General features: G+C 39.9%; 1 pseudogene; it reads right to left on the bottom strand.

Annotated features, from left to right (window-relative positions):
• Positions 1–27,056, bottom strand: part of LOC137216694 (tRNA wybutosine-synthesizing protein 3 homolog) — a 32,773-nt pseudogene extending 5,717 nt beyond the window's left edge.
• Between the last annotated feature and the right edge of the window lie 403 nt (positions 27,057–27,459).

Here is a 27,459-nt window from a genome sequence, read left to right as displayed (position 1 = left end):
TATGGAGAAGGAAATAAATACTGGCTCTTAGACCATGACCTGGAAGTTATGTCAGAAGAGTCTGGCATTGTATCAACTGGCCATAAAGCAAATATGGGAGGGAGGGGATGGAGAGGATGGAATGGCCACATGTTTCTGGCCCTATCTGAAGTTCTGAGCACATCAGAGCATACAGCTAGAGGCTCAGAATCATCGTGATGATACACAAGTGGGTGAAATCATTTCCTTAGAAATGAACTGTCTTTGTCTAAGCTAAGACCCTTGCTGACATATCTGAGAAGATGTCTGACTTTTTAAGACTCTTTCTGACTTATTTAAGCCCTTCCTGACTTGTTTCAGACTCTGTCTGATGAATTAGATACCCTTCCTGATTTGTATGGGACCCTTCCTAACTTGTTCAAGACTCTTCCCGACATGTTTGAGACCATCCCTAACTTGTTTCAGACCTATCTTTTCATGTCAGAGCTTTCTGACATATTTGAGATCGTTCCTGATTTGATTGGGATACCTCCTGATGGACTTGAGACCCATCCTGATGTATTTGAGACTAGTCCTGAGGACTTTGACATGCTTCCTGATACATTTGAGACAATCCCCAACATATTTAAGACTCTTCCTGTCTGTCTGAGATCCTTCCCAATATATCTAAAACTTTGACAACTTGGAGACCCATGCTGATTTGAGACTCTTCCAGACTTGTTCGAGAACTTTCCTGGTGTGTTTAAGACCATTCCTGATGTGTTGAGATTCTTCCTCTCTGTTTTAGACTCACATATTTAAAACTCTTCTGGACAATTTTAGATGCTTCCTAACTTGTTTGAGATGATACCTGCCATGTTGGAGACCCCATCTGACATATTTCAGACCCTACTGACGTGTTTGTGACCCTTCATGACTTGTTTGACAGCCTTTGTCACTATGTGAGAAACTTCTTGACATGCTTGAGACTCTTCCTAAGATGTCTGAGCCCCTGACTGATTTGAGAAAATTCCTCATGTATTTCATCCTCTTCCGGACATGTTTCAGATCCTTCGCTACTTGTTGGAGGCTTCCTGACATTTTAGAGAACTAGGTTGATTATTTGAAACTCTCTCTTTCTGTTTGTGACCCTTCCAAAAATATTTGAGACACTTTTTTTTTTTTGCGGTACGTGGGCCTCTCACTGCTGTGGCCTCTCCCGTTGCGGAGCACAGGCTCCGGACGCGCAGGCTCAGCGGCCATGGCTCACGGGCCCAGCCGCTCCGCGGCATGTGGGATCTTCCCGGACCGGGGCACGAACCCGTGTTCCCTGCATCGGCAGGCGGACTCTCAACCACTGTGCCACCAGGGAAACCCTGAGACACTTCTTGACTTGTTGAGACTCTTCCTGACTGAGACCCTTCCTGAGGTAATGAAAACGCTTCCTGAGATCTTCCTGCCATGTTTGAGACTCTTCCTGGCTTGTTTGAGAACATTCATGACACATTTGAGACCCTTGCATATATCTGACCCCTTCCTGGCTTGCTTGAAACCGTTTCTGACTGTTTGAATCTCTTCTTGACATTTTTGAGACACTTTTTGAGGTGTCAGAGATAACTTGTTTGAGATTGTACCTACAGTATTTGAGACCCTTCCTGACTTGTTTTGACAGTCTTTATGACTATGTGGCAGCACTCCTAAGTTGTTTTAGTTTCTTTCTGATGTGTATTAGATTCTTCTTGTCTATTTGAGACTCTTCATGACTTACTGTCAATGCCTAACTGAGTATGAGATCCTTCCTGACATATTTGAGACCCTTCTTGACTTATTTGAGACCATTTCCGACATGTTTGAGACCCTATCTGACTTAATGAGATGCTTCCTAAGAGGTTTGAGAACTTTTCTAGTTGAGACTCTGCCTTTTGAGATGCTTCCAGATGTATTTAGGACTATTCCTGAAATGTTTCCTACTTCTCCTGGTGTGTTTGAGACCCTTCCTGACTACTTTAAGACTGTTCCTGACTTGTTTTGAGCTACTTCCTGACATATCTGAGCCCCTTCCTAACATGTTTGAAACTCTTCTTGACTGTTTGAGCCACTTCCTGTCATGCTTGAGACCCTTCTGATGTATGTGAACAATTCCTGCATGGTTGAGACCTTTTATGACATATGTGAGACACTTCCTAAGCTACTTGAGACTTTTCCTGATGTCTTGAAAGACTCCTTGATTTATTTGAAACCCTTCCTGACACATTTGAGACTCATCCTAACTTGTTTGAAATTCTTTTCGACATTTTTGAGACTGTCTATTGGAGACCATTTTGTATGTATTTTAAACTCTACCTGAGGAATCTGAGACCCTTTCTGACCAGTTTAAGACCCTTCCCTATTTTTCTGAGACTCTTCCTGATATATTTGAAAACATTTCTGACTTGTTTGAAACTCTTGCTGAGCTGTTTGAGACCATTCCCAAAGTACCTGAGACTCTTCCTGGTTCTGAGATCCTTACTAATGTACTTAAAACTCTTCCTGATTACAATCAGATACTGACTTTTGGGGAAACAACTTTCCAACATATTTGAGACCCTGCCTGCCTGTTTGAGAAACACCCTTACAAGTAAGAGGCCCTGCTTGACATTTCTGAGACCCTTTTGGACTGTTGGAGACTCTTTCTGATGACTTTGGCACCCTTCTTCGCTTGTCTCACAGCCTTTCTGACCCTTGGAAAGCCTCCCAGACATGTGTGAGACCCTTCCTGACTAGTTGCGATCCTTGCTGAGGTATATGAGAATTTTCCTGACATATTTAAGACTATTACTAACCTGTGTGAGACTTTTCCTGATACATTTGAGACTCCCTCTGAGTTTGAGATGCTGTCTATTTAACACTGTCCAGACTTGTTTGAGCCTGATGTATTTGAGACCCTTCCTAATGGCTTTGAAACATGTTTTAAAATCTTCCTGAGTGTTTGAGCTCTTTAGTGATGTATTGGAACCATTCTTGTATGGTGGAGACCCTTGCTGAGATATTGGAGGCATTTCCAGCCTTATTTACAATCCTTCCTGGGGATTCCCTGGTGGTCCGGTGATTAGGACTCCAAGCGTCCATTGCCAGGGGCCAGGGTTCAATCCCTGGTCAGGGAACTAAGATCCCACAAGCTGTGTGGCATGGCCAAAAAAAACAATAATGAAAAAAAAAATCCTTCCTAACATATTTGAGACTCTTCTCAAAGTACTGAGAAACTTCTTGATGTATTTTAAACCCTTCCTGAGATACTTGAAATTCATCCTGATTCATTTGAGACCCTTCCTGACAAGTTTTTTTGTCTTTTTTTTTTTTGGCCACGCTTCGTGGCTTGTGGGATCTTAGTTCCCCAGCCAGGTATTGGACCCAGGCCCCGGCAGTGAAACCACTGAGTCCTAACCACTGGACTGCCAGGGAATTCCCCTTCCTGACCATTTTAAAATCCTTTCTTAATCGTTTGAGACCATTCCTGAAGTATTTGAGATTCTTCCTGTCTCTGAGACCCTTCCTGGTGAATGTAAAACTCTTCCTAACTACCTTCAGATAGACTCTTCTTGTCTGTTTAAGACACTCACGGCGACTTCCCTGTTGGTCCAGTGGTTAAGAATCCACCTTCCAATGCAGGGGACATGGGTTCGATCCCTGGTCCAGGAACTAAGATCCCACATGCCACAGGACAACTAAGCCTGCACGCCGCAACTACTGAGCCCGTGTGCTCTTGAGCCCACACACTCTGGAGCCCACGTGCCACAACTAGAGAGAAGCCTACGCACTGCAACGAAGAGCCCACGTGCCACAACTAAGACCCGCCACAGCCAAAAATAAATAAATAAATAAATAAATTTTAAAGTGTTATTTTAAAAAAGACACTCTCTCACAAGTTTGAGACTCTACCTTACTACGTGAGCCTTCTTGACCGGATGAGACCTCTCTTGATTTGTTCGACAGCATTTCTGACAGATTGAGACCCTTCTGATATCGTTGAGATGTTTCCTGAGAAAATTCCTTACATATTTAAGACTTTTCCAGACAGTGTGATCCTTTGGGACTAGCTTAAGATGTTACCGTCATGTTTGAGACCCCTCCCCACCTGCTGGAGACTCTTCCTGAGGTGGTAGAGATTCTCCTTGTATTTGAGATTCTTCTTCTCAGGGTAAGATACTTCCTAATATATTCAAGACCCTTACTGAGTTGCGTCAGAGCTTCCTGGTGTATTTGAGACTCTTCTCTCTGTTTGAGACCGGTCCTGACACACTTAAGAACCTTTCTGACCTACTTAAAACTCTTGCTGAAATGTCTGAGGCACTTCATGACTTGCTTGAGAAATGTACAGACATGTTTGAGACCCTTATTGTTGTTTTTGAGACCCTTTATCTCTGTTAAAACCCTCATTGATGTCTTTAAACCTCTTCCTAATGACTTTGAGATGCTTCCAGAATTGTTTGAGAAGATTCCTGATGTATTTGAGACTTTTTTTCTGTTTGTGATACTTCCTGACATGTTTGAGTCCCTTCTTAATATGTTTCTTACTCCTCCTGATGTAGTTGGGATTCTTCCTGATGTATCTGAGGCCCTTCTTGACTTTTGAGACCGTTCCTAACACGGTGACACTTGCTTGTATCTGACACACTTCTTTTCTGTTTGCAACCTTTACTGGATTATTAATAACTCTCCTTAACTACATTGAGAAACTTCTTGACTGGTTTGAGATATTTTGTCATATACTTGAGACTCTTCCTCTCTGCTTCAAATACTTCCTGACAAGTTTAAGACTCCTCCATACGTGTTTGAGACCCTTCATGCTGTATTTAAGAACCTTCCTTGGGCTTCCCTGGTGGCATAGTGGTTAAGAATCCACCTGCCAATGCAGGGGACATGGGTTCGAGCCCTGGTCCAGGAAGATCCCACATGCCGTGGAGCAACTAAGCCCACATGCCACAACTACTGAGCCTGCATGCCACAACTACTGAAGCCCGCATGCCTAGAGCCCATGCTTCACAACGAGAAGCCACTACAATAAGAAGCCCACACACAACGAAGAGTAGCCCCCGCTCGCCACAGTGAAGATCCAACACAGCCAAAAATAAATAAATTTATAAATTAAAAAAAGAACCTTCCTTGTGTGTTTAAGACTCCTCCTGAAAAGTTTGAGAGTCACCATGACTTGTTTAAGATTCTTCATGACATATTTGAGAACTTCTCTGACGTGCTTGAGACACTTCTCCTATTGAGACCCTTATTGAAATCTTTGAGCCCTTCTGGATGTGCTTGAGACCCTTCCTTTTTGTCTGAGACCCTTTCTGACAAGATTAAAGCTCTTCCTCACTACTTTGAATACTTGTGGTCCAATTTGAGAGAACTGATGTGTTTCAGACTTTTCCTCTTCCTTGGCAACACTTCCTGTCTTGTCTGAGACACATCCTAAAAACCTTGAGACTCGTCCTGATGTATTTGATATCTCTACTGTATTTAGTTTCCTAGGGCTGCTGTAAAAAAAAAAGGCAACCCCCCCCCCACAAACTGGGTGTCTTAAAATAACAGAAAGTAATTCCCTCATGGTTCAGGCCAGAGGTCTGAAATCAAGGTATCAGCAGGATTGATTTCTTCTGGAGGTTCTGAGGGAGAATCTGTCCCATGCCTCTCTCCTAGCTTCTGGTGGTTGTTGGTATTTCTTGGCATTCCTTGGCTTGTGGACATATCACTCCAATCTCTGCCTCCGCCTTCATATGGCATTCACTTTCCTATGTGTCTTCACATGGCCTTCCTATAAGGACAGCAATTATTGAATTTAGGGCCCATCCTAATCCAGTATGGCCTCGTCTTAACTAATTACATCTGCAAAGACTCTATTTCCAAATAAGGTCACATCCTGAGGTTCCAGGTGTACATGAATGGGGGGGGGGTGCATCATTCAACACAGGTGCACCTACAAACATATTTGAGATTCTTCCCAACTGTTTGAGACCCTTCAAGACATATTGCAAACTGTCGGATGAATTTGAGACACTTCCTAACTTGTTTGAGATGCTTCCTGATTTTTTGAGAATTTTTCTAATGTATTTGAAGCCCTTTCTAACTTGCTTGAAAGTCTTCCTGTTTGAGACTCTTCCTAACATGTCTGAGATTGTTCCTGCCATATCTACTACTCTTGTTGACATATTTGTGAATCTTCCCAATTTATTTGAGATATTTCCTGAGAGTGTACCTGGCATATTTGAGTCTTCTGTCTCTTTGAGAGTATTCCTGATGGATTTAAGAAGCTTCCTACCTATTTAACACTCTTTCTGACATGTTTGAGAAGACTTCATGAATTTTTTGAGACTCTTCCAGATGTATATGAGATTTTTTCTGACGTTCTTCAGTCCCTCCTCAACTTGGCTGAGACCTTTCCTGACATGTTCAAAACATGTGAGATGTATTTGAGACACTTCCTGCTCTTTGAAACACCTTACTGACTTATTTCTAGTTTGTCCTTGCTATTTTGAGAACCTTCCTGACTTATTTGAGATGCTTCCTGATGTATCTGAGACACTTCTTCTCTGTTCTGGCTACTTCCTGACAAGTTTGAGAGTCTTCCTGGAGTATTTGAGACACTTCTTGCTATATTCGAGAACCTACCCTCATGTATTTAAGATTTCCTGACATACTTGAGAGCCTTCAAGACTTGTTTAAGATTCTCCACGACATATTAGACACCTTGCTTAAGACCCTTCTCAACTTATTTGAAACTTTACCTGACATGTTTGAGATCCTTCTGGAGGTATTTGGGTTTCTTTCTCTTTCTCTCAGTTTGAGATGTTTACTGACTTGTTTTACAAGTTCTTCTTGACTACTTTGAGAACCTTCCAGACTTGAGTAGATTTCTGATGTATTATTTGAGACTCTTTCCCTCTGTTTGCAACACTTCCTGACATGCTTGCTACTCTACCTGATGATTAGATTCCTCCTGATATACTTGACATTCTTCACCCTCTCAGTTGTATCTGAGACACTTCCTTTCTGTTTGAGACCCTTACTGACTTATCTATAACTCTTCTTAACTACTTTTAGAATGTTTCTGACTTGTTTAAGATGCTTCCACATGTATCTGAGAATCTTCCTCTCTGTTCTAGAAACTTCTTGACATATTTAAAGCCCTTCCTGACATGTTTGAGACGGCTTCTCATGTGTTCCAGACCTTCCTTGCCGTATCTGAGAACATTTCTCATGTATGTAAGACTCTTCTAGACGTGTTTGGGAGCCTTCATGGCTTGAGACTCTGGTATATTTGAGACCTTTTCTGACATGCTTGAGATGCTTCTCGAATTGTTTGAGTCTCCTTCTGAAATGTTTGAGACCCTTCCAGGTTTATTTGAGAGTCTTCTCTCTGTTTGACACCCTTACTAACAAAAGCTCTTCTTGACAGCTTTGTGATCCTTCCAGACAGGTTCAAGAGGATTTGCAACGTATTTCAAATGCTTCCTCTCTCTCTCTCTGCAACACTTCCCATCGTGTTTGAGACACTTCCTGGTATTTGAGACTCTTCCTGTGATTTTTTGCCGACATGTTTGAAACTCTTCCAAAGGTTTTTGATATTCCTCCTAATGATTTTGAGGCCCTACCTGATGTATCTGAAACACTTTCTGATCTGCAAATGACTCTGTTGAATTGTTTGAGACCCTTTCTGACATGTATGAAGCTATTCGTAGAGTATTTGAGACGTTTCCTGTCTGTTTGAGACCCATTTTGACTTGAAGACACTTCCCGCCATGTGTGAGATTACTTTGAAACTGTTTCTAACTTAAGATGATTCTTGATGTGTTTGAGACATTTCCTCTCTGTCTGTGACCCCTCCTGACTTGTTTGAGACACTTCCTGACATGTTTGATGCCCCTCCTAATGAATTTGAGACCCTTCCTGACAAGGTTGAGACTCTCCCTGACTTATATGAGACCCTTCCTGATTTTTGACACATCCTGAAATATTTAAAGCCTTCTCTGACTTGCTTGCAACTCTTCCTGACTCTTTGAGACCTTTCCTGACATGTTTGAGACCACTCCTGACATATTTACTCCTCTTCCTGATGTATTTGAGACATTCCTTGAATTTGAGACTGTTTTTGACAGCTTTGAGATTCTTCTTGTCTCTTTGAGACCATTCCTAATGGATTTGAGAACCTTCTGTACTTATTTAAGACTCTTTCTCCCATGTTTAAGACCCTTCATAATGTATGTGAGACTCTTCCTTACACGTATGATTTGGTTGACATGCTTCCCAACTCAGAATCCCTTAGTGAAATGTTTAAGACCCTTCCAGAAGTATTCAAGACACTTATTGACGCTCACTGACAAATGTAATGTTCTTCACGACTACTTTGAGATCCTTCCAGTCTGGTTTGAGAGGATTCAGGATGCATTTCAGCTCCTTCCTCTCTCTTGACACTTCCTGTCATGTTCGAGACACATCTTGTCATGTTTGAGACTCTTCCTGATGATAGTGAGCGTCCCCCGCCCCCTGATGTATTTGAAACCCTTTCTGACATGCATGACTCCTTTTCATGTACTTGGGACCCTCCCTTCCTAACAGGTATGTGAAGTATTTGAGACTCTTCCTCTCTGAGACACATCCTGGCTTGTTGGAGATGCTTCCTGAGATGTCTGAGATTTCCGGACTTGTTTGAGACTCTTCCTCATATGTTGGAGACTGTTCCTGACACACTTGCTATTCTTTCTGATATATTTGAAAATCTTCTTGCTGTCTTTGAGACATTTCCTGACTGTTTGAGACCATTCATGACATATTTGAGACTCTTCCTGTCCTTTTGTAATCATTCCTGACAGATCTGAGAACGTTCCTTCCCTATTTGAGATTCTTCCTGATGTATTTGAGATTCTTCATAACATTTTTGAAACCCTTCCTGACATTTATGAAATCTTTTCTAACTTGCTTGAGACTCTTCCCAACTTGTTTAAGAATCTTCCTGACATGCTTAAGACTCACAAATGAATTTGAGACACTTCCTTCGGTTCAGTAAACATTACTGGCTTATTTACAGTCCATCCTTACCACCTTGAGAACATTCCTCACTTATTTGAGATGTTTCCTTATGTATTTGAGACTTTTCCTCTCTGTTCTGGACTGTTTCTGAGAAGTTTAAGACTCTTCCTGTCATGTGTGAGGCTCTTCCTCACATATTTGAGAACCTTCCTGACATATTTAAATCCCTTCCTGACATGTTTTAGAGCATCCATGATTTCTTCGAGACTCTTCCTGATATATTAGGAACATTTTTTCTACTTGCTTGAAACCTTTCCTGACAAGTTTGAGACCCTTCTGGAGGTATTTAGATCTCTCTCTCTGTCTGAGACCTTTATGTACTTGTTTGACTTGTTTGAGAAGATTCCTGATGCATGTGAGACCTTTCCTCTCTGCTTGCGACACTCCTAATATGTTTGAGAAACTTCCTGACATGTGTGCTACTCTTCCTGATGTATCTGAGATTCTTCCTAATTCATTTGAGACACTTCCTGATATGTTGATTCTCTGGTTTGTATCAGAGACACTCCATTTCTGTTTGAGACTCTTACTGACTTATTCATAACACTTCCTTACTACTTGGAGAATCTTCCAGTCTGGTTTAAGAGGATTTGTGATATATTTCAGATCCTTCCTCTCTTTGTGACACTTCTTGTCATGTTTGAAACACATCTTGATATGATGAGACTCTTCCTGACCATTTGAGATGTGCCTGCTATGTTTGAAACCCTTACAAAGTTGAGGCTCTTCCTGACTGTTTGAGACTCTTTCTGACTTTCCCGAGACTCTTCCTGACTTTCCTGAGACTCTTCATGACATGTTTGAGACCTATATTTATTTATTTGAGACTCTTCCTGACAAGTTTGAGACTTCTTGACATACTGTGACCTTTCCCAACTATTGGAGACTGTTGCTCTCAGTTTGAGACACTTACTGACCAATTTGAAACTCTTCCTAATGACTTTGAAAGTGTTCTTTACTTGTTTGAGATGATTTGTGATGGTTGAGACATTGTCTCTCTAATGTGACCCTTTCTGATGTGTTTGAGACTCTTCCTGACAGATTTGAGACTCTTCCTAATGTATGATTCTCTTCCTAATTTGCTGGCCTGTTTAGGACCATTAGAGACATATTTTACACTCTGCCTGACAAATTTGAGACCCTTCCTTACCAGCGTCAGACCCTTCCTGACTTGTTTGAGTTGACTACTGTGTTAGATATTCCTCTTGACTATTTGAGTCTCTTCCTGCCTGGGTAAGATGACTCCTGATATATTTGAGACCCTTCCTAACTTATTGTTACCTTTCCTAACTACTTGAGACCTTTCTCATAAAATTTTAAGATCCTTACTCACTTTTTGAGAACCTTCTTAACAGATTTGATACCTTTCTTGATTATATGACACCCTTCCTTCGGGTTTGAGACCTTTTGTGATGTATTTAAGATGTTTATCTCAGTTTGAAGCCCTTACTGACATATTTTGAAATCTTCCTGACTACGTTGAGACCATTACTGACTTGTTTGAGATGATTTCTGATGTATTTGAGACACCTCCTCTCTCTCTGAGAGCATTTATGATACATTTGCCACATTTCCTGATGTATTTAAACCGTTCCTATATGATTGAGACCCTTCTTGTCTTGTCTATGACCCTTCCTGAGGCAATTAAAACTCTTCCTTACCATATGACCCAGCAATTCCACTCCTAGGTATACATTCCCTGCAGAATAAGAACTGATGTTCATACAAAACTTGTACTCAAATGTTCATAGGATCATTATTCATAATAGCCAAAAAGGAGAAACAACCCAAATATCTATCAACTGATGAATAAATAAAATGTGATATATCCATACAGTGGAATATTATTCAGCCATAAAAGGGAATGAAGTACTGATACATACTACAGCACAGACGGATCTTGAAAATATTACACTAAGGGAAAGAAAACAGAAAAAAAGGTCACATGTTATATGATTCCAGTTATATGAAATGTCAAAATAGGAAAATACATAGAGACAGAAAGTAGATTTGTCATTGTCACTGGCTGGGGGTAGGGAGGAACAGTGAGGGACTGCTAATGGGTATAGGGTTTGTTTTTAGAGTGATGAAAATTCTGGAATTAGATAGTGGTGATGGTTGCACAACCTTGTGTACACACTAAAAGCCACTAAATTATATACTTCAACATGGTGAATTTTACTGTATGTGAATTATATATCAACAAGAAACTCTGTTACAAAAACAAAAAACTCTTCCTGATGACTTTCAATTTTGAGATAATTCTTGATGTATTTAAGACCTGTTCTGACTTTTTAAGACCTTTAAGAACATGTTTGAGACATGAAGACATGGAGACCTTTCCTGATGTGGTTTTTTTTTAAGATTATACATGGTTTTATTTTTCTTCAGCTTTATTGAGATATACTTGACATATAACATTGTGTAACTTTAAGGTGTACTATGTGACTATTTGATACACATGTATATTGTGAAATGATTACCACAATAAGGTTAGTTAACACCTCCATTACCTGACATAATTACGTTTTCTCGGTGTGTGGTGAGAACATTCAAGATTTACTCTCACAGCAACTTTCAAGTATATAGTAAACTGTTCTTAAACATATTCACCATGCTATACATTAGATCCCCAGAACTTATTCATCTTATAACTTGTAAGCTTATACCCTTTGACCAACATATCCCATTTCTTCCAACACCATCACCATCCCCCCCACAGCAGCCCCTGGCAACCACCATTCTACTCTCTGTTTCTATGAGTTCAGCCTTGTTAGATTCCATATATAAGTGAGATCATTCAGCATTTGTCTTTATTTGACTTATTTCACTTAGCATAATGCCCTCAAGGTCCATCCAGGTTGTCACAAATGGGAGGATTTCCTGCCTTTTTATGGCTGAATAATATTCCTGTGTGTGTGTGTATGCATCACATTTTCTTCACCCATTCATCAGCCAATGGGCATTTAGGTTATTTCCATGTATTGGCTGTTGTTAATAATGTTGCATTGAACATGGAGATGCAGATATCTATTTCAGATCCTGATTTCATTTCCTTTGGATATATACCCAGAAATGGGATTGCTAGATCATATGATAATTCTATTTTTAATTTTTTGATTTTAATTAAAATTTTTAATTTTTTGTTTTCCAAATGGCTGTACCAATTTACATCCCAAACAATGTAACAGTGCTCTTTTTTCTACATCCTTGCCAAGACTTATCTCTTTTTTAAAAAATATTTATTTATTTTTATTTGGTTGCATGGGGTCTTAATTGCAGCAGGTGGGCTCCTTAGCTGCAGCACATGGGCTCCTTAGTTGTGGCTCATGGGCTCCTTTGTTGCAGCACACAGGCTCCTTAGTTGCGGCATGTGAACTCTTAGTTGCGGCATGCATGGGATCTAGTTCCCTGACCAGGGATCAAACCAGGGCCCCCTGCATTGGGAGCACAGAGCCTTATCCACTGCACCACCAGGGAAGTCCCAACACTTGTTATTGCTTATCTTTTTGATTATGGCCACTCTAACAAGTATGAGGTGACAGCTCACTGTGGTTTTGATCTGCATTTCCCTGATGACACTGTGGTTTTGATCTGCATTTCCCTGATGATTAGTGATATTGAGCACCTTTTCATGACCTGTTGGCCATTTGTATGTCTTTAGGAAAATGCCTTTTCAGGCCCTTTAACCATTTTTAATTGGAATATTTGGGGGACTTTTTGGTATTGAGTTGTATGAGTGCCTTATATATTTTGGATATTAGCCTATCATCAGATATAAGGTCTGCAAATATTTTCTCTCATTCCATAGGTTGTCTTTTCATTTTGTTTATTGTTTCTTTTGCTGTGTAGAAGCTTTTTAGGTTGCTGTAGTCCCACTCATTTATTTTTGCTTTTGTGGTGTGTGCTTTTGGTGTTATATAAAAAAATCATTGCCAACACTAATGCTAAGGAATTTTTCCCCTATGTTTTCCTCTGGGGATTTTAGAGGTTCAGGTCTTATATTTAAGTCTTTAATCAATTTCAAGTTAATTTTTGTGAGTGATGTAACATAGGGATCCATTCCATTATCTTACATGTGAATATCCAGTTTTCCCAATACTATTTATTGAAAAAACTATCCTTTCCCCATTGAGTATTCTTGGCCCCCTTGTCAAATATTAGTTGACAGTATGTGCATGGTTTTATTTCTGGGCTCTCAGTTCTGTTCCATTGGTCTGTGTGTCTGCTTTGATGCCACTAGTATACTGTTTTTATAACTATAGCTTTGTAGTATACTTTGAAATCAGGAAGTGTGATGCCTCCACCTTTGTGCTTCTTTCTCAAAAGTGCTTTGGCTATTCACAGCCTTTTGTACTTCCACATGAATTTTAGGATTGTTTTCCTATTTCTGTGAAAAATGCCATTGGAATTTTGATAGAGATTGCACTGAATATATAGATGGCTTTGGGTAGTGTGGACATCTTAATAATATTAATTCTTCCAATCCATGAACACAGGATATCTTTCCATTTATTTGTGTCATTTCAATTTCTTTCATCAAAGTCTTATAATTTTCACTATACACATCTTTCACTTCCTTGGTTAAAATTCTGCCTAATTTTTCCTATTATTTTTAGTGCTATTATTAATGGGATTGTTTTCTTTTTCAGATATTTCATTGTTAGCGTATAGAAACGCAACTGATTTTTGTATGTTGATTTTGTATACTACAATTTTTCTGAATCTATTGATTAGTTCCAGCAGTTTTTTGGTGGAGTCTTTAGGATTTTCTATGTATAAGATCATATCATCTGCAAACAAAAACAATTTTATTTCTTTTTGTTTATATGTAAGTTTCAGGTGTATATTATAATATACACTACAAAGTGATCAACCCCAAAAGTCTAGTAACTATCCATCCCCATGTAATTGACTCCCTTCAACTTTTTCACCCACCCCCAACACCCTTCCTTTGTGGTAACCACCAACCTGTTCTCTGTATCTGTGAGCTTGCCTTTGTTTTGTTTTGTTTAGATTCCACATATAAGTGAAATCATATGTATTGGTCTTTTTCCTTCTGACTTATTTCACTTAGCATAATACCATCAAGGTCCATCCATGTTGTCACAAATGGCAACATATTCTTTTTTATGGCTGAGTAGTATTCTATTGTATATACACACCCCATCTTCTTTATCCATTCTTCTGTCAATGGACACTTATGTTGTTTCCATATCTTGGCTATTGTAAATAATGCTGCAATGAACACAGGGGTGCCTATATCTTTTCAAATTAGTGTTTTCATATTCTTGAGATAAGTACCCAGAAGTGGAATAGCTGGATCATATGGTAGTTCCATAGTTCTATTCTTAATTTTTTGAAAACTCTCCATACAGTTTTCCATATTGGCTGCACCAAGTTACAATCCCCCCTCAACAGTGTACAAGGGTTCCCTTTTCTCCACATGCTCTCCAACACTTGTTATTTCTTGTCTTATTGATAATAACCATTCTAATAGGTGAGGGGTGATATCTTATTGTGGTTTTGATGTGCATTTCCCTAATAATTAGTGATGCTGAACATCTTTTCATGTGCCTGTTGGCCATCTGTATATCTTCTATAGAAAAATGTCTATTCATATATCTGCCCATTTTTTAATTGAATTATTTTTTGCTGTTCAGTTGTTTGAGTTATTTATATATTGCTAGTAACCCCTTATTGGATTTGCAAATATCGTCTCCCATTCAGTAGGTTGCCTTTTTGTTTTGATAATAGTTTCCTTCACTGTGCAAAAGGTTTGTAGTTTGACATAGTCCCATTTGTTTATTTTTGTATTTGTTTCCTTTGCCTTTGGAGTCAAATCCACAAAAACATCACTAAGACCAATGTCAGTGAGGTTATTGCCTATGTTTTCTTCTAGGAATTTTATGGTTTCAGGTCCTACATGCATGTCTTTAATCCACTTTGTGTTCACATTTGTGTATTGTGTAGGAAAGTGGGCTAGATTCATTCTTTTACATGTGGCTGTTCAGTTTTCCCAGCACCATTTTTAAAAAAATATTTATTTGTTTGTGCCAGGTCTTAGTTGCGGCAGGTGGGCTCCTTAGTTGTGGCTCACCAGCCCCACAGTTGCAGCATGTGGGCTCCTTAGTTGCAGCATGCGAACGCAAACTCTTAGTTGTGGCATGCATGTGGGATCTAGTTCCCTGACCAGGGATCAAACCTGGGCCCCCTGCATTGGGAGCACAGAGTCCTATCCACTGCACCACCAGGGAAGTCCCCCAGCACCATTTATTGAAGAGACTTTCCTTTCTCCACCATATGTTCTTTGCTCTTTTGTCATAAACTAATTGTCCATACATGTGTGGGTTTATTTCTGGGCTTTCAATTCTGTTCCATTGATCTGTGTGTCTGCTTTTGTGCCAGTACCAACTGTTTTGATTACTATAGCTTTATAGTATAGTTTGAAATCAGGGGCCATGATACCTCCAGCTTCATTCTTCTTTCTCAAGGTTGTTTTAGCTACTCACAATCTTTCGTGATTCCATACAAATTTTAGAATTATTTGTTCTAGTTCTGTGAAATATGCCACTGGAATTTTGATAGGGATTGCACTAAATCTGTGGATTGTTTTGGGTAATACTGACCTTTTAATGATAGTCATTCTTCCAATACATGAGCACAGAATATATTTCCATTTATTTCTGTCTTCTTCAATTTCTTTCATCAGTGTCTTATAGTTTTCAGTGTACCGGTCTTTCACCTTGGTAAATTTATCCCTAGGTATTTTATTCTTTTTGTTGCAATTGTAAATGTGATTGTTTTCTTAATTCCTCTTTCTGATAGAAATGCCATAGATTTCTGTATGTTTTGTAACCTGTGACTTTGCTTAATTCACTCCTTAGTTCTAACAGTTTTTTGGTAGTCTTTAGGGTTTTTCTATATATAGTATCCTGTCACCTACAAATAGTAACAGTTTTAATTCTTCCTTTTTGATTTGGATGCCTTTTATTTCTGCTTGCCTAATTGCTGTGGCTAGGATTTCCAATACTATGTTGAATAAAAGTGGCAAGAGTGGGCACTCTTGTCTTGTTCCTGATCATAAAAGGAAAGTTTTCAACCTCTCACCACTGATTATGATGTTAGCTGTGGGCTTGTCATGTATGTCCTTTATTATGTTGAAGTACATTCCTTCTATACATAATTTATTGAGAGTTTTATCATGAAAGGATGTTGAATTGTTATCAAATGCTTTTTCTGCATCTACTGAGATGTTCATATGATTTTTATCCTTCATTCTATCAACGTGGTATATCATATTAATTGATTTGTGTACGTTAAACCATACTTGCATCCCAGGGATAAATCCCACTTGACCATGATGTATGATAATTTTCCTGTGCTGCTGAATTCAGTTTGCTAGTACTTTGTTGAGAACTTTTGCATCTATATTCACCACGGATATTTGCCTGTAGTTTTCTTTTCTTGTAGTATCCTTATCTGGCTTGGTATGAGGGTAATGCTGGCCTCATAAAATGAGTTTGGAGATGTTTGCTCCTCTTCAATTTTTTGGAAGAGTTTAAGAAGGATTGGTATCAATTCTTCTTTAAATATTTGATAGAATTCACCAATGAAACCATCTGGTCCTGGGCTTTTCTTGGTTGGGTGGGGTTTTTTTTCACATCTTTATTGGAGTATAATTGCTTTACAATGGTGTGTTCGTTTCTGCTTTATAACAAAGTGAATCAGTTATACATATACATATGCTCCCATATCTCTTCCCTCTTGCGTCTCCCTCCCTCCCACCCTCCCTATCCCACCCCTCCAGGTGGTCACAAGGTTGGGTGGTTTTTGATTACTGATTCAATCTCCTCGCTCATTATTGGTCTGTTCATATTTTATATTTCTTCACTACCCGGTCTTGATAGGTTCTATGTTTCTAGGAATTTTTCCATTTCTTCTAGGTCATCCAATTTTTTACTGTATAATTGTTCATAATAGTCCTTATTTTCCTTTGTATTTTTGTGATATTAGTTGTATAATCTTCTATTTCTGACTTTACTTATTTGAGTCTTCATTTTTGCTTGGTTAGTCTAGCTAAAGGTTTGTCAATTTTGTTTATCTTTTCAAAAAACCAGCTCTTAGGGATTTCCCTGGTGGTGCAGTGGTTAAGAATCTGCCTGCCAACGCAGGGGACACGGGTTCGTGCCCTGGTCTGGGAAGATCCCACATGCCACGGAGAAACTAAGCCCGTGTACCACAACTACTGAGCCTGCACTCTAGAGCCCACGAGCCACAACTACTGGGCCTGTGTGCCACAACTACTGAAGGCCGGGCACCTAGAACCCATGCTTCGCAACAAGAGAAGCCATCACAATGAGAAGCACGCGCACCGCAATGAAGAGTAGCCCCTGCTCTCCACAACTAGAGAAAGCAACAAAGACCCAAAGCAGCCAAAAAAATAATTAATTAATTTTAAAAAACAGCTCTTAGTTTTGTTGATCTTTTCTATTTTTTTTCTGGTCTCTATTTCACTTGTTCCTTTTCTGGTCTTTGTTTTTTCCTTCCTTCTGCTAACTTTGGGCTAGCTTGCTCTTCTTCTTCTAGTTGAGGTGTAAAATTGGGTTGTTTATGTGAGATCTTTCTGTTTCCTTAATGTAGGTCTTTATAAACTTCCCGCTTCGAATTTCTTTTGTTGCATCCCATGAGATTTGGCATGTTGTGCTTCCATTTTTGTTTGTTTCAAGATTTTTTTAAATTTCCCTTTTGATTTCTTCTTTGACTCACTGGTTGTTCAAGAGTGTGTTGTTTAATTTCCACATACTTGTGAATTTTCCCAGGAGGGACAGAACTTCAGTATTTATCATTCCACCCTCTAGGTACCTGTTGCAGAGGCTAAGTTCCAGGTGAGCATGGCTCCTGTCTTCCACACAGTCCCCACTCCTTGGGTGGAAGATCTACTTCAGGTGCAGTACACTGAGAATACTGTGGCATTGTTCACTCTTTTCCCAGCTTGTTCATGGGGCAGAGGTTTCATGAAGGAAGAGGCAAACTGAGAAGACCAGAGGCTACCACCCCCTCCTCAGTGCCCAGCTCCTAAAGCAGGTGTATCACTTAGAAGGCAGCTGCCACTGTTCCTGCCCCAGCTATGAGCCATGGCTTAGAAATTTTGCCCAAAGGGAGAGGCAGGGCATAAAACAGTGCTCTGGAGCTCTTTCCAAAGGAACTTTATTTGCAACATAATGTAGGGAAGGTCAAGCCTAAGGATACTATCAAAAACAATGGAGGAAAGATGGAAAGCAATTAGGAGGAGACTGATCTTTCATTAGAGGTATAAACTATATCACAGGCCAGCTAGTTTACGGGGAGAACCAGGGAATGTGACAGCTAGAATAGCCCTCTTAGGGTCAGAAAAGCCCTCAAACACTGACCTCAAACACTACCCCTCCAAAGTAGTCTGAATTTAAAGAGTTCATTCTGTGGGGCAATTTATGCCCCAGGGCATTGTTGAAAGCAATAGAGCAATCAGCCAGCAATTAGTGGAGTTTAACAGCTGGGTGTGATCAGGGAAAGAGAGTCAAGAGAGCCCTGCTAAAACCACTTTCATCCCAGGCTGATTGCTCATGCCCAAGACTTTGCCCTCTGAGGAGCAATATCAGAGGTTTAACACTGAAGGGGAAATCGACTTCACTAAAATAATCCAGCCACTCACTAAGCAAATAAACAAACAAACAACAATAACTAGCCCCTGGGGCAAGGGAATCAGTGCCCAGAGTTGCTATAACACATTATATAAAATGTCCAGTTTTCAACAAAAAATTACAAGACATGAAAATAAACAGGAACGTATGATTCATACACAGGGAAAAAATCAGGCAACAGAAACTGCCCGTTAGAGCAATCAGATGTCAGATTTAATAGAACCAAGACATCAAAGTAGCCATTATAAATATATTCAAAGAACTAAAGGAAATCTTGCTTAAAGAAGGAAAGGAAGGTATGATGACTGTGACAGACTGAATGTTTGGTTCCCCTCAAAAATCATATATTGAAATCTAATCCCCGATGTTATGGTATTTGGAGGCAGAGCCTTTGGGAGATAATTAGATCATGAGGGTGGAGCCCTTAAGAATGGGATTAGTGGGCTTCCCTGGTGGCGCAGTGGTTGAGAGTCCGCCTGCCGATGCAGGGGACACGGGTTCGTGCCCCAGTCCGGGAAGATCCCACATGCCGCGGAGCGGCTGGGCCCGTGAGCCATGGCCGCTGAGCCCGCGTGTCCGGAGCCTGTGCTCCGCAACGGGAGAGGCCACAACAGTGAGAGGCCCGCGTACCGCAAAAAAAAAAAAGAATGGGATTACTGTCCTTATAAAAGAGACCCCAGTTATAAAGCAGAAACTAACACACGATTGTAAAGCAATTATACTCCAATAAAGATGTTTTTTTTTAAAAAAAAAAAAAAAGAGAGAGAGAGACCCCAGATCCCTTGCCCCTTCTGCCTTGTGAGGAAACAATGAAAACATAGCTGTCTATGAACAAGGAAGCAGGCCCTTACCAAATATGCCACCACCTTGATCTTGGACTTCCCAGCCTCCAGAACTGTGAGAAATAAATGTTTGTTGTTTAAGCCACCCAGTCTGTGGTATTTTTGTTATAGCAGCCCTAATCAACTAAGAGAATAACCATGTCTTATCAAGTAGGGAATAGCAATAAAGAGATAGAAGTTATATATTAAAAAATAGTAAAATGCAAATTCTGGAGTTGGAAATACAATAACTGAGACTTTTGGTTTCTGGTTCTACATGTAAGAAGTTTGGACGTTGCCACTCTGTCCTAAAAGCAAGTGAAAAGCTGAACAGACTGAAAAAGCAACAGCTCTTCTTGGATCTGTAAGAGGGGAGAACATAGAGCAAATCACTGCCCCAGAGATTGACGAGATAGACAAGTGAACACAGGGAGTCACAGCTTACTTGAACAGAGACTCGCAAGTGGAAACAACCATAGGAACCACTGCAAGGGTAGAAAAACCTGAACTATAATTGACAAATTGCTGGAGGCTCAGTGTGCAACTCTGAAAGCTAAAAACTCCAGGGGGACCCAATTAAGGGGGCCTCCAAGATATTGTGAGATTTACCTCCAGGACTCAACCAATTTCCCACAGTTAATATCAGAGAAAAATCCCTTCATGCTTGTGGGGAGGGGGAGAGGAAAGGAAGCATTTTGAAATACACTACCACACTCCATTCTTCTTAACAAGGTCTGCCCTCATGAGAAACTAGTTAACCAGAGCCTAACCTGCTGCAGTATTATCAGAGCCTAGCTGACCTAGGGGGAAGGGAAATAACAAACTACAGCCCATTCTAGCCATCCTGCCCCAACTATGGGAGAAGAAAAAACCAGAAACTCTTATGAAGTTCACAGTCCAGAGGCACAGTGTCACTAAAAGACTGAGATCTAATCACAGGACAGTACAGTGCTTCCCTTCCCCCGACACCTCACCACCACAATACTAAGGCCTGTTTACAGCAGTTTCTTTTACCCAGTACACCATGTCTGGCTATTAAGAAAAAATTACAAGGCATATCAAAAGGCAAAAAACACACTTTGAAGTGAGAGTAAGCCTCAGAACCAGACATGGAAGGAATGTTGGAATTATCAGACCAGGAATTGAAAACAACTATGATTAAAATACTAAGTGCACCAATAGATAAAGTAGACAGCATGTAAAAACAGATGGGCAATGTAAGCAGAGAGATAAGAATCCTAAGAAAGAGCCATGAAGAAATTCTAGAGATTAAAAACACTGTAACAGAAATGAAGAATGCCTTTGATGGGCTTATTAGTATACTGGACATGGCTGAGTAAAGAATCTCTGAGCTAGAGGATACATCAATAGAATCCTCAAAACCTGAAAGCAAAGAGAACAAAGTCCAAAAAAAAAAAAGAAAGAAAGAAAAGAATATCCAAGGTCTGTGGGGCAACTAAAAAAAAGTATAACATAGGCATAATGAGAACACCATAAGGAGAAGAAAGAGAAAAAGGAATAGAAGAAATATTTCAAACAATAATGACTGAGAATTTCCCCCAAATCAATGTCAAACACCAAACCACAGATACAGGAAGCTCAGAGAATGCAAAGCAGGATAAATTACAATAAAACTACACCTAGGCATATCATTTTCAAACTACAGAAAATCAAAGATAAAGAAAAAACCTGAAAGAAGTCAGAGGTTAAAAAAAAAACAAAGAAAAACAACAAAAACCCACAACACCTTACCTATAGAGGAGCAAAGATAAGAATTACATCTAACTACTCCTCAGAAACCATGCAAACAAGAAGAGAATGAAATGAAACATTTAAAGTGTTGAGAGGAAAAAAACATCAACCTAGAATTCTGTATCCTGCAAAATTAACCTTGAAAGGTGAAGGAGAAATAGACTTTCTCAGACAAACAAAAATTGAGAGAATTTGTTGCCCATAGACCTGCCTTGCAAGAAATGTTAAAGGATGTTCTTTTGAGAGAAGGAAAATAATATAGGGCAGAAACTCAATCTACATAAAGTAAGGAAAAATATCAAAGAAGGAATAAGTGAAGGTAAAATTAAAACTTTTCTTTTTCTTATACTTAATTGATCTGACAACAGTTTGTTCAAAATAATACCAATGTATTTGATTATATATGCTTAATGTATATATCATATATATAGATATATGCTTATGTATGCTTAGATATTAGTGAAATGAATGACAGCAATGATACAAGGGATGGGAGGAAGGAATTACTATTATTTTGTTACTATAACCTCACACTACCCATGAAATGGTACAGTGCTATTTGAAAGGACTTGGTTTAACTATAATTGTATATTGCAAACTCTAGGGCAACCACTAAAAAAGTTTAAAAAGAATTGTGACTGATATGTTGTGAAAGGAAAGAAAATGAAATTATAAAAAATGCTCAATTAAAACCGAAAAGGGAAGAAAAAAGTGGAAGACAAAAATAGGAACAAAGAACAAGAGCCACAAATAGAAAATAGTAATGAATATGGTAGATGTTAATCCAACTACATCAATAATCACTTTGAATGTCAATGGTCTAAATGCACCAATTAGAAGACAAAGAATGTCAGAGTGGATCAAAAACCAAGACCCAACTATATGTTGTCTACATGAAACCCACTTTAACTATAAAGACACATATAGATTAAAAGTAAATGGATGGAAGAAAATATACCATACTAACACTAATCAAAAGAAAGCAGGAATCATTACTTTAATTTCAGACAGAGCAAACTTCAAACCAAGGAACATTATCAAGGATAAAGAAGGGTATTACACAATGATAAAGGGGTCAATTCTCCAAAAAGACATAACAATCCCAAATGTGTATGTGCCTAACAACAGAGTGTCAAACTATGTAAGGCCAAAACTAATAAAATTGCAAAGAGAAGTAGATGAGTCCACTATCATAGTTTTTCCTGGACTCCCTCCCAGCTAGTGGTGGCGCACTAGCCCCCTTAAGGCTGTGTTCACGCAGCCAACCCCAGTCCTCTCCCTGCGATCCGACCAAAGCTGGAGCCTCAGCTCCCAACTCCCAGCATTAACATTTCATGCCTGTCTCTGGGGTCCAAGCTGATAGCCGTGGCTCGCACCCATCTCTGGAGCTCATTTAGGTGGTGCTCTGAGTCCCCTCTCCTCGTGCACACTGAAACAATAGTCTCTTGCCTCTTCAGCAGCTCCAGCCTTCTTCCCAGACTCCCTCCTGGCTAGCCATGGCGCACTAGCCTCTTCAGGCTGTGTTCACGCCGCCAACCCCAGTCCTCTCCCTGGGATCCGACTGAAGCCTGAGCCTCAGCTCCCAGCCCGGCCCACCCCGGCGGGCGAGCAGACAAGCCACTCGGGCTGATGGAGTGCTGGTCTGCACCGACCCTCTGTGTGGGAATCTCTCCGCTTTGCCCTCCACACCCCTGTGGCTGCGGTCTCCTCCGCTCTCCTCCACGGCTCCGAAGCTTCCCCCCTCCGCCACCCACAGTCTCTGCCCGCGAAGGGGCTTCCTAGTGTGTGGAAACCTTTCCTCCTTCACGGCTCCCTCCCACTGGTGCAGGTCCTGTCCCTATTCTTTTGTCTCTGTTTTTTTTCTTTTTTCTTTTGCCCTACCCAGGTACGTGGGGAGTTTCTTGCCTTTTGGGAGGTCTAAGGTCTTCTGCCAGCGTTCACTAGGTGTTCTGTAGGAGTTGTTCCACATGTAGATGTATTTCTGATGTATTTGTGGGGAGGAAGGTGATCTCCACGTCTTACTCTTCCGACATCTTGAATCTCCTCCCCTGCCTGACATCTTTAAGGCCCTTTCTTTCTGATGATATTGAGACCCTTCCTGAGTGCTGAATCAATCCCTGGTGCAGTCTTAAGAAGAGGCAAAAAGACCGTTAGCCTCAGACCTGAAAGAACCTTTCTTTAAGCATCTAGTCAAGAAATGTCTATGACCATATATCAAGAAAAACTCATCAATACTTTTTCCAACCCTCAATTGCAAATGGAAAATAGAGACTTTTGTTGGTCATTTTCCTAGTCTTTTAATAAAAATTTTCTACAAATTTGTTTGTGTCAGTGTTTTTCATGAGAATATAGTTTTAGCTGTTGTCTTGGAGAGCCAAAATAATAATGTCTTACACAATAGAAAGCAGTTCATTTCTCCTTCGTGTTAACATCTGGGCACATGTGGTCCAGGAGTGCCCTCTCAGTACCATGGTGTTTCCCAGGCTCCTCTGTCTTATGGAATTGCCATGCCCTAGTGGAGCTTTTCCACATGGTCCAAGATGGCTCATTAGCACATCCCTCTTCCGTCTTCCGGCCAAAAAGAAGAGGGAAAAGATAGGGAGTAGCAAACTCTGCCCTTTTAAGGACATGACCCGCAAATTGCATATATCACTTCTCCTCACATATCGTTGGCCAGAATGCAGTCACATGACCATACTTAGCTATAAAGGAAGCTAAGTAATGTAGTCTCTATTCTGGGAAGCCATTTTACCTTATTAAAGTCAGGTTTCCATTACTACCAAAAAAAAAAAAAAAAAGACAAAAAGGCTATTAGGGAAAAATTAGCAGTCTCCCATTCTGAAACTTGGAAATTTTTAATTGGGCTTAAAAAAAATTTCCCTCTCTGACAAGAGACGAAAGTGGAATTTTCCTCCCTTTTCTCTTCCTTAACTTGGTAGCTCCCACAGAATAGTTTTTAATTCTAAGCAATGAAAACCAAGGGGAAAAAGGTTGCTGAAAACTGGAGTATTTATTTGTAACCAAAAATGACTTGGACTATCACACTGGTACCTAAAGACCAACCTGAATTTTGTAATGGAATGCCTGTGCATGCAGCAAAAGCTCAGAACATTTTGAGATGCAGAGCAGGATCAGATCACCATCTGGACCATAAATAATTTATACATTTTAAATACCTGGGAATCACATGGGTCAGGAATAAATAATATACTAAATCTCAGGGAGAAAAAAATTCTCCAAACATCGTATCTGTGAATCCAATTTAAATCCTAATGACAGTTCTGAGAATTGGATTAAAATTCAGGAAAGGCCCCTAGTGCTTATGTAAAACTAAATGAATATTATTCTTGATTTTTTAAATATACAAAGAATGGCTGATCAAATTAAGCTTAAATCTCCACAATCCAGTCATAGGATTGCGGCACCAATTGGGATTGAACTCCACATCCAATGCCCTGTCTCTGGGTAAGACTTTGAGGTAAGACTCCCTTATCAGATTCTGACCAAATAGTGACTTTACACACTGGGCCCTGAGTTTGTGCAATATGGTCAATGCTTTAGGGGTTTTTGAGAGTTTGCTGAGGTATCTGATTCTTGAAGAAACAACACGGCAGAAAGAGATACGGGGGGCTGGCCTTGGTTGGTGGTGAGAAGGTGAGACAGAGCACTGGGCTACCCCAGATCCTGGGGGTGGGGCACTGGCAGGGGGTAAGGTCAAGCTGGACATTGTCATAAAGTCACAACAGAAGCTCTTCCAGGGTGGAGCCAGGAGCCTGAAGCCTAGAAATAAACTAGGTTAGGAACTGGCAAGGTAACTTGACCACTGACCTTCACCAAGCACTTGTCAGTGACCTTGGTCAGCCTTTACAGGCCCAGCCATCTACCTGCCAGCCACTCTCTGGGCAGTGCCTTAAAGGCCCCGCAGATGAAGCTTCAGCATTATACTCTCTGGGATGGATTTCAATGAGTTGGTTGGGCATTTTTCTGTCTTATTGGGAAATGAAGGATCATGGGCAGTCCCCCTGAATTTGAATATGTGTGGACACAGATATGTGTTTTTGAGCACTGAGAATTTTTATTTCAAATATATTGAAAGAGTTCTTTTGGACTTAGATGTTTGTTTTTATCATCTATCACTTTGGATATACATAAAAAGGAAAATTATATTACAAAATAAGTTGAAGGTATTCCTGAGGCTCCTTCACATTCAGAACCCCACTTTTCTGAACTTTTTAAATTGAGGTATAGCATACATAAAGTATATAAAGTACACTAGTCCTAAAGTTGATTTTCACTTATATGTGGAATCTGGAAAAAAAAAAAAAAACTTGTAGAGGGTAGAATGGCGCTTACCAGGAGCTGGGGGTGGAGGAATGGGAGAGATGTTGTTTAAGGGTACAAACTTGCAACTAGTAGATAAATAAGTCCTGGACACTATACACAGTACAGTGATTATAGATACCAAAATTGTATTATAAACATTAAACTTGCTAAGAGACTAGATCTTAATTGTTCCCAATACTAGAAGAAATGATACTTATGTGCCATGTTAGAGGTGTTAACTAATGCTACAATGGCAATCATACCACAATATAAATATATCAATATATATATTGTATACCTTGAACTTACACAATGTTATATGTCAAATATATCTCAATAAATAAATTTATATATATATAATTGGTGGGAATATAAATTGATACAACCACTCTGGAAAATAGTTTTACAATATGTACTAAAGTTAAACATATTCTTACCAGCAATTCCACTCCTGAGTATATACCCAAGAGAAATGAGTGCATATGTTCACCAAAATACATGTATAAGAACATTCATAGCAGCACTATTCATACTGGTCAACATTGGCAACAACGAAAACGTCCATCAACAGGGGAATGGATAAATACATTGGTGGTATATTCATACAATAGAATAATACACAGCCACGAAAAAGAACAATGACTAAGATACACAATAACATGGGTGAATATCACAGATATCATGATGAATGAAAGAAGCCAGACACAAAACAGTACATACTGTATGATTCCATCTATATGAGGTTCAAGAACAGGCAAAACTAAGGGATTGTGATAGAAGTCAAAATAATGATTACCTCTTGGATGTGGTGTTATTAACAAAAGCAATAAACGCTCATTGTAAAACACAAACAGTGCTGCCAGGGCCTCTCTTCCCCCATGTATCTGCAAAACTAACTTCTCACCTTTAAGTCTTCATTCAAATGTCACCGAGTCAGCAAGGCCTATCCTGACCACCCTATTATAAATTGCAATCCACAACCCTCAACTCCTAATCCTTTGTACCATACTTTCTCACTTTTTCTATTTTACCTTTTACCTTCTAAAATACCCTAGAATTTACTTATTATATTTTTGGCTTACTACCTCGTCCCCTCGCTAGAATGTAAGCTCCACATCCAGTGACTAGTCTTTGTGGGGAGTATAAAGACCCAGCCCACTTGCCCCAGTTCAGGGCATAACGATAGGCTTATCCCCACTCCACAGCTCCCCATGGGATCCACTGAGGCCTTTGTTACAACCACATCCAAACCCAACTTTTCCCTCTGCCCAATCAGGCTTCACTCACTCTCCAAAGGTATTGATTTCTACAGAACTTCCCAGTAAGTTTCCTGCATGTGAATCATAGTCTCAAAAGTCTGTTTCCTGCCGTACCCGAACTGTGACACTGTCATTCCCTGAAACAGAGAAAAAGGCAGGATCGGGTACTGGGGAAGAGTCATGAGTTCAGATTTGGACATGTTCCCTTTGAAGCAACTTTGCCATATCTAAGAAATGTCAAGCAGGCAGTTGTATATATGAGAAAAAGAATAGATTTTTTTCCCTCAAGCTGTTCATGATATAATCAAGAAGACACGTGCTCCAAAAAAATCCGTAATATGAGGTATTATATTACATAAGATTACAGATGACGTACTAGAGGGGTTCAGAGATGGTCAGGAGAGATTTCCTGGCAAAGGTGACATTTTTTTAATGTGATCAGTGAAGATGGGAGCAGAGGCAGAGCAACGTGAGCTAGGCCTGAAGATAAAACACTCAGAGCAAACACAGGGAGCAGTGGGCAGTTCAGTTTGAATGGAGGTCAGGTGCACAAAGGGGCTTAGAAGGACACAAGGTTAGGAAGTGTATTAACCAGGGTTCTCC

The sequence above is a fragment of the Pseudorca crassidens genome, chromosome X (assembly GCF_039906515.1).
Source record: "Pseudorca crassidens isolate mPseCra1 chromosome X, mPseCra1.hap1, whole genome shotgun sequence".
Taxonomy (NCBI): domain Eukaryota; kingdom Metazoa; phylum Chordata; class Mammalia; order Artiodactyla; family Delphinidae; genus Pseudorca; species Pseudorca crassidens.
The sequence above is the reverse complement of the archived record's forward strand: the minus strand, read 5'-3'. Positions and strand labels throughout refer to the sequence as shown.